At 49.8% G+C, this 12,981-nt stretch overlaps 1 protein-coding gene across 1 annotated transcript in view; it reads left to right on the top strand.

Annotated features, from left to right (window-relative positions):
* The window catches only part of CENPT (centromere protein T), a 575,308-nt gene that overhangs the window by 386,347 nt on the left and 175,980 nt on the right, over positions 1–12,981 (top strand). The gene's annotated exons all lie outside the window — the stretch shown is intronic.

Here is a 12,981-nt window from a genome sequence, read left to right as displayed (position 1 = left end):
CCATGGGGAATAGCGGCTCCGCAGGAGACAGGGCACAAAATTTAAAAGTTTGACCACTAGGTGGTGTGTACTGGCTCCTCCCCCTATGACCCTCCTCCAAGCCTCAGTTAGGTTTTTGTGCCCGTCCGGGCAGGGTGCAATCTAGGTGGCTCTCCTAAAGAGCTGCTTAGAAAAAGTTTGTTAGGTTTTTTATTTTCAGTGAGTCCTGCTGGCAACAGGCTCACTGCAACGAGGGACTTAGGGAGAAGAAGTGAACTCACCTGCGTGCAGGATGGATTTGCTTCTTAGGCTACTGGACACTAGCTCCAGAGGGACGATCACAGGTACAGCCTGGATGGGTCACCGGAGCCGCGCCGCCGACCCCCTTGCAGATGCCGAATAGAGAAGAGGTCCAGAAACCGGCGGCAGAAGACGTCTCAGTCTTCATGAGGTAGCGCACAGCACTGCAGCTGTGCGCCATTGCTCTCCGCACACTTCACACCAGCGGTCACTGAGGGTGCAGGGCGCTGGGGGGGGCGCCCTGGGCAGCAATGTAATATACCTATTCTGGCTAAAATATATCACATACAGCCCCTGGGGCTATATGGATGTATTTAACCCCTGCCAGGTTCCAAAAAAACCGGGAGAAGAAGCCCGCCGAAAAGGGGGCGGGGCCTATTCTCCTCAGCACACAGCGCCATTTTCCTGCCCAGCTCCGCTGCGAGGAAGGCTCCCAGGACTCTCCCCTGCACTGCACTACAGAAACAGGGTAAAAACAGAGAGGGGGGGCACTTATTGGCGATATTTATAATATTTGAGCTGCTATAAAGGGAACACACTTGTTAAGGTTGTCCCTATATATATTTATAGCGCTTGGGTGTGTGCTGGCAAACTCTCCCTCTGTCTCCCCAAAGGGCTAGTGGGGTCCTGTCTTCTATCAGAGCATTCCCTGTGTGTCTGCTGTGTGTCGGTACGTGTGTGTCGACATGTATGAGGACGATGTTGGCGTGGAGGCGGAGCAATTGCCTGTAATGGTGATGTCACCCCCTAGGGAGTCGACACCAGAATGGATGGCTTTGTTTATGGAATTACGGGATAGTGTCAGCACGCTACAAAAGTCGGTTGACGACATGAGACAGCCGGCAAACCAGTTAGTACCTGTCCAGGCGTCTCAGACACCGTCAGGGGCTGTAAAACGCCCTTTACCTCAGTCGGTCGACACAGACCCAGACACTGACACTGAATCCAGTGTCGACGGTGAAGAAACAAACGTATTTTCCAGTAGGGCCACACGTTATATGATCACGGCAATGAAGGAGGCTTTGCATATCTCTGATACTGCAAGTACCACAAAAAGGGGTATTATGTGGGGGGTGAAAAAACTACCGATAGTTTTTCCTGAATCAGAGGAACTGAATGAAGTGTGTGATGAAGCGTGGGTTACCCCAGATAGAAAACTGCTAATTTCAAAGAAGTTATTGGCATTATACCCTTTCCCGCCAGAGGTTAGGGCGCGCTGGGAAACACCTCCTAGGGTGGATAAGGCGCTCACACGCTTATCAAAGCAAGTGGCGTTACCGTCTCCTGATACGGCCGCCCTCAAGGATCCAGCTGATAGGAGGCTGGAGAATACATTAAAAAGTATATACACACATACGGGTGTTATACTGAGACCAGCAATCGCCTCAGCCTGGATGTGCAGTGCTGGCGTGGCTTGGTCGGAGTCACTGTCTGAAAATATTGATACCCTGGATAGGGACAGTATTTTACTGACTATAGAGCAGTTAAAGGATGCATTTCTTTATATGCGAGATGCACAGAGAGATATTTGCACTCTGGCATCAAGAGTAAGTGCGATGTCCATATCTGCCAGAAGAAGTTTATGGACGCGCCAGTGGTCAGGTGATGCGGATTCCAAACGACATATGGAAGTATTGCCGTATAAGGGGGAGGAATTATTTGGGGTCGGTCTATCGGATCTGGTGGCCACGGCAACGGCCGGAAAATCCACCTTTTTACCCCAGGTCACCTCCCAGCAGAAAAAGCCGCAGGCTTTTCAGCCGCAGTCCTTTCGTTCCTATAAGAACAAACGAGCACAAGGACATTCCTATTTGCCCCGAGGCAAAGGAAAGGGTAAGAGACTGCAACAAGCAGCTCCTTCCCAGGAGCAGAAGCCCTCCCCGGCTTCTACAAAGGCGTCAGCATGACGCTGGGACCTTACAAGCAGACTCAGGGGCGGTGGGGGGTCGCCTCAAACATTTCAGCGCACAGTGGGCTCACTCGCAGGTGGACCCCTGGATCCTGCAGGTAGTATCTCAGGGTTACAGGTTGGAATTCGAGAAGTCCCCTCCTCGCCGTTTCCTAAAGTCTGCTTTGCCAACGTCTCCCTCCGACAGGGCGACGGTATTGGAGGCCATTCACAAGCTGTATTCTCAGCAGGTGATAGTCAAGGTACCCCTCCTACAACAGGGACAGGGGTATTACTCCACGCTATTTGTGGTACCGAAGCCGGACGGCTCGGTAAGACCGATTCTAAATCTAAAATCTCTGAACCTGTACATGCAAAAATTCAAGTTCAAGATGGAGTCACTCAGAGCAGTGATAGCGAATCTGGAAGAAGGGGATTTTATGGTGTCCTTGGACATCAAGGATGCTTACCTTCATGTTCCAATTTGTCCTTCACACCAAGGGTACCTCAGGTTCGTGGTCCAAAACTGTCATTATCAGTTTCAGACGCTGCCGTTTGGATTGTCCACGGCACCCCGGGTCTTTACCAAGGTAATGGCCGAAATGATGATCCTTCTTCGAAGAGAAGGCGTCTTAATTATCCCTTACTTGGACGATCTCCTGATAAGGGCAAGATCCAGAGAACAGCTGGAGGTCGGAGTAGCACTAACCCAAGTAGTGCTCCAACAACACGGGTGGATTCTGAATTTTCCAAAATCCCAACTGATCCCGACGACACGTCTGTTGTTCCTAGGGATGATTCTGGACACTGTTCAGAAAAAGGTATTTCTTCCGGAGGAGAAAGCCAGGAAGTTATCCGATCTAGTCAGGAACCTCCTAAAACCAGGAAAAGTATCTGTGCATCAATGCACAAGAGTCCTGGGAAAAATGGTAGCTTCTTACGAAGCGATTCCATTCGGCAGATTCCATGCACAAACTTTTCAGTGGGATCTGCTGGACAAATGGTCCGGATCGCATCTGCAGATGCATCAGCGGATAAAATTGTCCACAAGGACAAGAGTGTCTCTGCTATGGTGGTTGCAGAGTGCTCATCTGTTAGAGGGCCGCAGATTCGGCATACAGAACTGGGTCCTAGTGACCACGGATGCCAGCCTGAGAGGCTGGGGAGCGGTCACACAGGGAAGAAACTTCCAGGGCGTGTGGTCAAGCCTGGAGACGTCTCTTCACATAAATATACTGGAGCTAAGAGCAATCTACAATGCTCTAAGCCTGGCAAAACCTCTGCTTCAGGGTCAGCCGGTGTTGATTCAGTCGGACAACATCACGGCAGTCGCCCACGTAAACAGACAGGGCGGCACAAGAAGCAGGAGGGCAATGGCAGAAGCTGCAAGGATTCTCCGCTGGGCAGAAAATCATGTGTTAGCACTGTCAGCTGTGTTCATCCCGGGAGTGGACAACTGGGAAGCAGACTTCCTCAGCAGACACGATCTGCACCCGGGAGAGTGGGGACTTCATCCAGAAGTCTTCCACATGATTGTGGTCCATTGGGAAAGACCAATGGTGGACATGATGGCGTCCCGCCTCAACAAAAAACTGGACCGCGGCTGCGTTTGACGGCATGGCGGTTGAACGCCGAATCCTAAGGGAAAAAGGCATTCCGGAAGAGGTCATCCCTACCCTGGTAAAAGCCAGGAAGGAGGTGACTGCACAACATTATCACCGCATTTGGAGAAAATATGTTGCGTGGTGTGAGGCCAGGAAGGCCCCGACGGAGGAATTTCAACTGGGTCGATTCCTACATTTCCTGCAAACAGGATTGTCTATGGGCCTCAAATTAGGGTCCATTAAGGTTCAAATTTCGGCCCTGTCGATTTTCTTCCAGAAAGAATTGGCTTCAGTTCCTGAAGTCCAGATTTTTGTAAAAGGAGTACTACATATACAGCCCCCGGTTGTGCCCCCAGTGGCACCGTGGGATCTTAATGTAGTTTTGGATTTTCTCAAATCCCATTGGTTTGAGCCACTCAAATCGGTGGATTTGAAATATCTTACATGGAAAGTAACCATGCTACTGGCCCTGGCTTCAGCCAGGAGAGTGTCAGAATTGGCGGCTTTATCGTATAAAAGCCCATATCTGATTTTCCATTCGGACAGGGCAGAACTGCGGACGCGTCCTCACTTTCTGCCTAAGGTGGTTTCAGCGTTTCACCTGAACCAGCCTATTGTGGTGCCTGCGGCTACTAGCGATTTGGAGGATTCCAAGTTGCTGGACGTTGTCAGAGCATTGAAAATATATATTTCAAGGACGGCTGGAGTCAGAAAATCTGACTCGCTGTTTATACTGTATGCACCCAACAAGCTGGGTGCTCCTGCTTCTAAGCAGACGATTGCTCGTTGGATTTGTAGCACAATTCAACTTGCACATTCTGTGGCAGGCCTGCCACAGCCTAAATCTGTCAAGGCCCATTCCACAAGGAAGGTGGGCTCATCTTGGGCGGCTGCCCGAGGGGTCTCGGCATTACAACTCTGCCGAGCAGCTACGTGGTCAGGGGAGAACACGTTTGTAAAATTCTACAAATTTGATACCCTGGCTAAGGAGGACCTGGAGTTCTCTCATTCGGTGCTGCAGAGTCATCCGCACTCTCCCGCCCGTTTGGGAGCTTTGGTATAATCCCCATGGTCCTGACGGAGTCCCAGCATCCACTAGGACGTCAGAGAAAATAAGATTTTACTTACCGATAAATCTATTTCTCGTAGTCCGTAGTGGATGCTGGGCGCCCATCCCAAGTGCGGATTGTCTGCAATACTTGTACATAGTTATTGTTACAAAAAAATCGGGTTGTTATTGTTGTGAGCCGTCTGTTCAGAGGCTCCTACGTTTGTCATACTGTTAACTGGGTTCAGATCACAAGTTGTACGGTGTGATTGGTGTGGCTGGTATGAGTCTTACCCGGGATTCAAAATCCTTCCTTATTGTGTACGCTCGTCCGGGCACAGTATCCTAACTGAGGCTTGGAGGAGGGTCATAGGGGGAGGAGCCAGTACACACCACCTAGTGGTCAAACTTTTAAATTTTGTGCCCTGTCTCCTGCGGAGCCGCTATTCCCCATGGTCCTGACGGAGTCCCAGCATCCACTACGGACTACGAGAAATAGATTTATCGGTAAGTAAAATCTTATTTTTAGCCCGCTGTACCCGGTGGGGATGCCAGCAGGGGGAGCAGGTCGGACTTGAGTCCCCTCCCCCCAGCCCCAGGGCGCCATTTCAGCAATGTTTCCGTCCTGGAGCTGAATATCTCTCCCTCACTCCTGACCAGCGGCCATCATAGACTGAGCTGTGCTGTTTCTAGGACTGCTTGGGCAAATCCTCCTCTGTAGAACCGCCTGATTGCCTCTACCTGTCACTGGGACAGTGTTAGTTAAGAAAGAGTGCATATACATTCAGGGTTGTGTGGTACAAACATCCTGTGATATACATCCAGTGTTTACTATGCATTGTTATATCTATTGTTAACACACATAGCCATACTGAGTATTACTTTGTATTGCTAGTCCAGTGCAGTTTTATGGTGCATAATTTCTGCATGGTACGTTTGTGACTATATATGTGTGTGTGTGTGCATGTAGCTGCTGCGTGGTTCCCTTATTGCAGGGTATTTCACTTAGCGTGCTATTCCTATATTACTACACCTGAGGGGGCCAAGTGTTTCAGGTTTTTCTTTCTGTTTAATATAGGTTTGTTTCACAAGATATACTGACGGTGTATTTTTACTTGTGATTTATAGTCACCATTTAATCTATATCTCTTGAACTCCCGGTCTGTGCTATCATAGGCACGCTTTACTGAGAGTTCTTGATAGGTATAGTGCTGCTACACCTTGTACCTGGTTGCCCATTATTGTGCACATAGTTATGTCTGCTACACGTGGCAACGACACAGGGGCTTCTCCCACACTGCGTGATAGTGAGGCCGCGGACGTAGCGGAGGATAATATGGCCGCTGAGAGTTCAGGTTCAGTGAGTTCTTTACCCCCCAGTGGGTCGGTAGCACCTGGGGCATCACAAGAAACACCTTAGGCTACATTTTCCACATTGTTATACACGTTTGTGACTAAATTGACGCCACCTGTGCCACTGCAACAGTTTATGGTCCCTGCTGTAAACCCGCCATGGGCGGATCAGCTTTCCACTCAGTTACAGCATTTGAACCGATCTATGAACTCTCGCCCGTCTAAGTCTAAGTCATATTCTAAACGGGCCATTACCTCCTCCCAATCCACTTGTATTCCAGACACGTCCTCCGACGAGGACGGTGCATATACTGATCCCACAGACACGGATACTGATGTCTCTAATGGGGAAGGGAAGTAATTGGTGGATGTCCCGGATTTGATTGAGGCAATCAGACTCATTCTTCAGGTGGTTGATGATCCTGAGCCTGAAATTGTCTCCAAGAAACGGGATAGGTTTAAACGTAAGAAGGTGGTTAAACACGTTTTATCCCATTCTAAACACCTGGCTGACATATGTCAGGAATCCTGGGAAAATCCGGGGACAAAATTTACACCTGTTGGCTCGTTATCCTCTCTCTACGGAGGTATGTAAAAATTGGGAAACCCCTCCGCCTGTAGATTCTCATGTGGCGCGTATGGTTGTTCCTCTGCTCTGCCAGTAACTACCGTCACCTCTCTGAAAGAACCGACGGATCGATGTGTGGAGGGCTGTTTAAAAGCAATTTATACCCTAACTGGGGCTGTGCATAGGCCAACAATTGCAGCGACTTGGGCTGTTGAGGCATGGGCTAAGGAACTTGAGGTGGAACTGCCTTCCAATGCATCTGAGCATGCTCGACAATGTCTCTCGTATATTACCACGGCTTCTCTGTACCTTAAGGAGGCGGCCTCTGATTCCGGGGTGCTCGCGGCCAAGGCTGCTACTGCGTCTGTTTTGGCCAGACGTATCCTTTGGTTGAGATCCTGGTCGGTGGATATGGATTCCAAGAAAACCCTGGAGGTGCTTCCTTTCAAGGGAGACATTCGCTTTGGAGAAAACCTCAATAAGATTGTGGCTGATCTGGCTACTGCTAAAACAGCTTGCCTACCTAATACAGCTGCTTCGACGCAGAAGGCTAAAAGTACTTTCCCTCGGCCCTTTCATCCTCCAGGAAAAGCAAAAGGTCAGGCGTACCCAAAGCAAGCTCGTGCTTCCAGACCTGCCAAGCCCAGACCGAAGCTTGCCTGGGCCACCCGTCAGCCAGCTTCCAAAAACGGACAAGCCTGCCGCATGACGAGGCTGGCCTCCCTCTGGGGGATCCCAGGGTGAGGGGCCGACTTCTAGGTTTTGCCCAGGAATGGTTGAAGACCACTTCAGATACCTGGGAGATGGAAGTCGTCGCTCGTGGTTACGCCATACCCTTCAAGATCGTCCACTGCAGCGGTTTTGCCTGACAGATGTGCCTCTGGATCTGGCAAAAGTAAACACGTTGCACCCGGTGGTACATTCCCTCCTGACCACAGGAGTTGGTAGTACAGGTGCCTCTGGCTCAGAGAGGCAAGGGGTACTATTCACCTCTCTTTCTAGTCTTGAAACCGAACGGGGTCCTCGCGGCCCATTCTCAATCTGAAGTCCTTGAACAAGCATGTGCGGGTCTCCAAGTTTTGTATGGAAACTCTGCGTTCTTTTGTTCTGGCCATGGAGCCTGTGGACTATATGGTCTCCCTGGACATACAGAATGCCTACCTGCATATTCCTATTGCGGTATCTCATCAACAGTACCTGCAGTTTGCGGTGGGCAACCTTCATTACCAATTTTGGGCGTTACCGTTTGGTTTGACAACGGCTCTCAGGGTTTTCACCAAAGTAATGGCGGTCATGACGGCTACACTCCAGCGTCAAGGGGTCAGGATCCTACCGTACTTGGACGATTTGTTGATCTTGGCAAATTCCCCAGAACTTCTCCTGTGTCATCTCGATCTGACGGTCCAGTGCATGAAAGCCCACAGGTGGCTGATCAACTGGAAGAAATCCTCCCTGGTTCCTGCTCAGAGCATGTTACACCTGGGAGCATTATTGGACACTCACAACCAACGGTTGTCCCTGTCTCAGAAGAAAGCCCTGAAGCTTCAGGACAGGATTCGATGCTTCCTATCTCGTCCGCAAGTGTCGATACATTCGGCAATACAAGTGCTAGGTCTCATGGTGTCGTCGGCTTTCGACATGGTGGAGTATGCTCCGTTCCACTCTCGCTCTCTGCAGAAGTTAATTCTGGCCAAGTGGGATGGCCTGCCTCACCAGATCAGATCTCATATGATCTCATTGTCTCCGGAGGTCCGCCTGTCACTGAACTGGTGGCTGCAGGACCAACAATTGAGCAGGGACCATCCCTTCTGGATATCCAACTGGGTCCTGCTGACAACGGATGCCAGTCTGAGAGGTTGGGGCGCGGTGTTGGAGCAACACTCTCTTCAAGGCCGGTGGACCAAGGAGGAGTCTCTACTCCTGATAAATATTCTGGAACTGCGGGAAGTGTTCAATGCATTGACAATGGCCCAGCATCTAATACAGAACAGACCTGTTCAAGTACAATCGGACAACGCCACCACGGTGGCGTACATCAATCATCAAGGTGGCACTCGAAGCCGCATGGCAATGAGGGAAGAATCACGGATTCTTCAGTGGGCAGAACGCCATCTGCCGGCCATATCCGCAGTGTTCATTCCGGGCGTCCTCAACTGGGAAGCGGACTATCTCAGTCGTCAGGACGTACACGCAGGATAGTGACGCTTCTATCCGGAGGTGTTTCAACTTCTCGTGGACACGTGGGGCCTTCCAGATGTGAATCTGATGGCGTCTCGACACAATCACAAGGTTCCTGTCTAAGGAGCAAGGACAAGGGATCCTCAAGCTGCGTTCGTGGACACTCTGGCAATTCCATGGAACTTTCAGCTACCGTACGTGTTCCCTCCAGTGTCACTCCTGCCCAGAGTAATACGAAAGTTCAAGCAAGAAGGAGGAAACCTGCATCTGGTCGCTCCAGCGTGGCCCAGACGGCACTGGTTCTCCGATCTACTGGGTCTCTCGTGGGATCGTCCCCTTATACTTCCACAATGACTAGACCTCCTTGTTCAGGGCCCTTGTGTTTACCAGGATTTGGCCCGTCTGGCTTTGATGGCATGGCCCTTGAGGCTTCCGTCCTGAGGGCCAAGGGTTTTTCTGAGGCGGTCGTTCAAACTATGTTGAAGACCCGTAAGCCGACTTCTGCTCCTATCTAAAATAGGGTCTAGAATGCTTACTTTACTTGGTGTGCGTCTCACAATCATGACGTTTTCAAGTTTAGTACGGCCAAACTGTTGGCCTTTCTACAACAGGGCCTAGACTTAGGCTTGCGTCTGGCCTCCCTCAAGGTTCACATTTCTGCCTTGTCGGTTTGGTTTCAGAGAAAGATTGCCACCCTGCCTGATGTCCATAAGTTCACTCAGGGTGTGTTGGGGATTCAGCCTCCTTATATGCCGCCTGTGGCCCCTTGGGACTTGTTGGTGGTTTTGGAGGCTTTGCAAGTATCTCCTTTTGAGCCTCTTGCCTCTGCTGACCTTAAGTGGCTTTCTCTTAAGGTCTTATTCTTGCTAGCTATTGCTTCAGCTAGAAGGGTCTCGGACTTGGGTGCCTTATCCTATAAGTCTCCCTATTTGATTTTTCACCGTGACCGGGCGGTTCTTAGAACACGGCCAGGTTATTTGCCCAAGGTGGTGTCTTCTTTCCACCTTAACCAGGAGATTGTGGTTCTGGCCTTTAATTCTTCTGAGTAGTCTCCCAAAGAACGGTCTTTGGATGTGGTACGGGCTCTCCGTATCTATGTGAAGAGAACTTCCTCCGTTAGGAAATCTGATTCTCTGTTTGTATTTTTTGGTTTTCACAAACGTGGCTGGCCTGTTTCCAAGCAGACTCTGGCCAGATGGATTAGAATGGTGATTGCGCATGCTTATGTACAGGCTGGTCGTCCAGCTCCTGCTACCATTAAGGCCCATTCTACTCGGTCGGTTGGAACTTCTTTGGCGGCCCACCGTGGTGCGACTCTTGAACAGTTGTGCAAGGCGGCTACGTGGTCCTCTGGGAACACGTTTATAAGGTTCTATGCCTTCGATACCGCCGCTTCCCAGGATGCTTCCTTTGGACGCCGGGTTCTTGTGCCTGCTACAGTGCGTCCCCTCCCATAAGGAACTACTTTGGGACATCCCCGATGTGAATCCTCGTGGAGCCCAGTGTACCCCGCAGCAGAAAACGAGATTTAGGGTAAAAACTTACCATTGTTAAATCTCTTTCTGCGAGGTACACTGGGCTCCACAAGGCGCCCACCCTGACGCACTTAGCTTCTTTGGGTTGGTATTGGCATGGCCACTGACACCCTCTCCTTTGGTGAGTGTGTGGTGTACTTGGCTACGAGCGGTTGTCGTCTCTGGTACCTGCTACTGCATTGGGCTGGTTAACGAAACTGAGCTCCTGTGCATGGAGGCAGGGCTATAGAGGAGGCGGTGCCAGGCATCCTGGGAACAGTCAATGCTTTAGCCTGTTGGTGCCTTGGATCAAGATCCTACTCTACACCCCGATGTGAATCCTTGTGGAGCCCAGTGTACCTCGCAGAAAGAGATTTAACAACGGTAAGTTCTAACCATAAATCTTGTTATCGCTCCTATCCTAGCACACATCGACTCGGGGGTACACGCCACTCATTTGAAACAGGGGAGTCTTTTTCAATTTTGTTATCCCACATATCATGTGTGATCACTAGAGAACACCCACCACTGCTGAAATCCTTATGAAGTCCAGGGTTTGGGGAATATCTCTTCTGTCCTGGCTTCGGTAAACGGAGAGGTACCCTTATTTGAAAGAAGAAAGTTATCTCTTTTAAGTAATGCAGCTTCTTAGTGGTTATTGTTTGGCGATCAGAAGAAATATCAATGTGATATGCAGAAAAACGACTACACCTTTATTATACTTGTAGCTTTACCCCAATCATGACACCTTACACGTTCAGGACCACCCTCTATCAAAGCGGAGTGTACAGGCAACCAGAAGCAGAGCGGGTCAGTTCATTCACAGATTAAGAAAAATGGGGGAAAAAACATTGTTTTTTCCAAATTAGAATAATTTCTTTGGCAGGTGTGGCCCAAACCTAAATGTAAGATTTTACGTTACATATAGTTTGCAGAATCTTTATCCCTTACCAAAGGAGGGTATTGATAAATGGGTTACATCCACCTAGTATCAATGACTATATAGCTCAATAGCCTAAGGCCGAAGCTCTTAATGGTATGTAAAGGGAATTTAAACCATTCTTAATGTTATGTATGTAGCAGCTGGTGCTTCTTTGAGACCTAATGTAACCTCCTCTTGGGTCAATAATGCAGTGGCAAAGTGGTCAGAATAATTCTTAGGTGTGCAGTCAAGTAGGCTGACTTGGGGATATTGGGGGTAATTCCAAGTTGATCGCAGCAGGATTTTTGTTAGCAATTGGGCAAAACCATGTGCACTGCAGGGGAGGCAGATATAACATGTGCAGAGAGAGTTAGATTTGGGTGGGGTGTGTTCAGTCTGCAATCTAATTTGCAGTGTAAAAATAAAGCAGCCAGTATTTACCCTGCACAGAAATAAAATAACCCACCCAAATCTATCTCTTTCTGCACATGTTTTATCTGCCTCTCCTGCAGTGCACATGGTTTTGCCCAATTGCTATCAAAAATCCTGCTGCGATCAACTTGGAATTACCCCCATTGACAGAACACATCAGGGACCAGAGCTCTGGGTGAAGGATAAATTTGGGACAGAATTTCAACTTATGCTCCCATATTCTCTGGCTCAAGACTTCGAAGGCAAACACAGATTATGGTTATGTCGAATTTCTCTGACGTCCTAGTGGATGCTGGGACTCCGTCAGGACCATGGGGAATAGCGGCTCCGCAGGAGACAGGGCACAAAATTTAAAAGTTTGACCACTAGGTGGTGTGTACTGGCTCCTCCCCCTATGACCCTCCTCCAAGCCTCAGGTTTTTGTGCCCGTCCGAGCAGGGTGCAATCTAGGTGGCTCTCCTAAAGAGCTGCTTAGAAAAAGTTTGTTAGGTTTTTTATTTTCAGTGAGTCCTGCTGGCAACAGGCTCACTGCAACGAGGGACTTAGGGGAGAAGAAGTGAACTCACCTGCGTGCAGGATGGATTTGCTTCTTAGGCTACTGGACACTAGCTCCAGAGGGACGATCACAGGTACAGCCTGGATGGGTCACCGGAGCCGCGCCGCCGACCCCCTTGCAGATGCCGAATAGAGAAGAGGTCCAGAAACCGACGGCAGAAGACGTCTCAGTCTTCATGAGGTAGCGCACAGCACTGCAGCTGTGCGCCATTGCTCTCCGCACACTTCACACCAGCGGTCACTGAGGGTGCAGGGCGCTGGGGGGGGGCGCCCTGGGCAGCAATGTAATATACCTATTCTGGCTAAAATATATCACATATAGCCCCTGGGGCTATATGGATGTATTTAACCCCTGCCAGGTTCCAAAAAAACCGGGAGAAGAAGCCCGCCGAAAAGGGGGCGGGGCCTATTCTCCTCAGCACACAGCGCCATTTTCCTGCCCAGCTCCGCTGCGAGGAAGGCTCCCAGGACTCTCCCCTGCACTGCACTACAGAAACAGGGTAAAAACAGAGAGGGGGGGCACTTATTTGCGATATTTATAATATTTGAGCTGCTATAAAGGGAACACACTTATTAAGGTTGTCCCTATATATATTTATAGCGCTTGGGTGTGTGCTGGCAAACTCTCCCTCTGTCTCCC

Source organism: Pseudophryne corroboree, chromosome 11 (assembly GCF_028390025.1).
Source record: "Pseudophryne corroboree isolate aPseCor3 chromosome 11, aPseCor3.hap2, whole genome shotgun sequence".
Taxonomy (NCBI): Eukaryota; Metazoa; Chordata; class Amphibia; order Anura; family Myobatrachidae; genus Pseudophryne; species Pseudophryne corroboree.
This window is presented reverse-complemented; position numbering and strand designations above follow the sequence as displayed.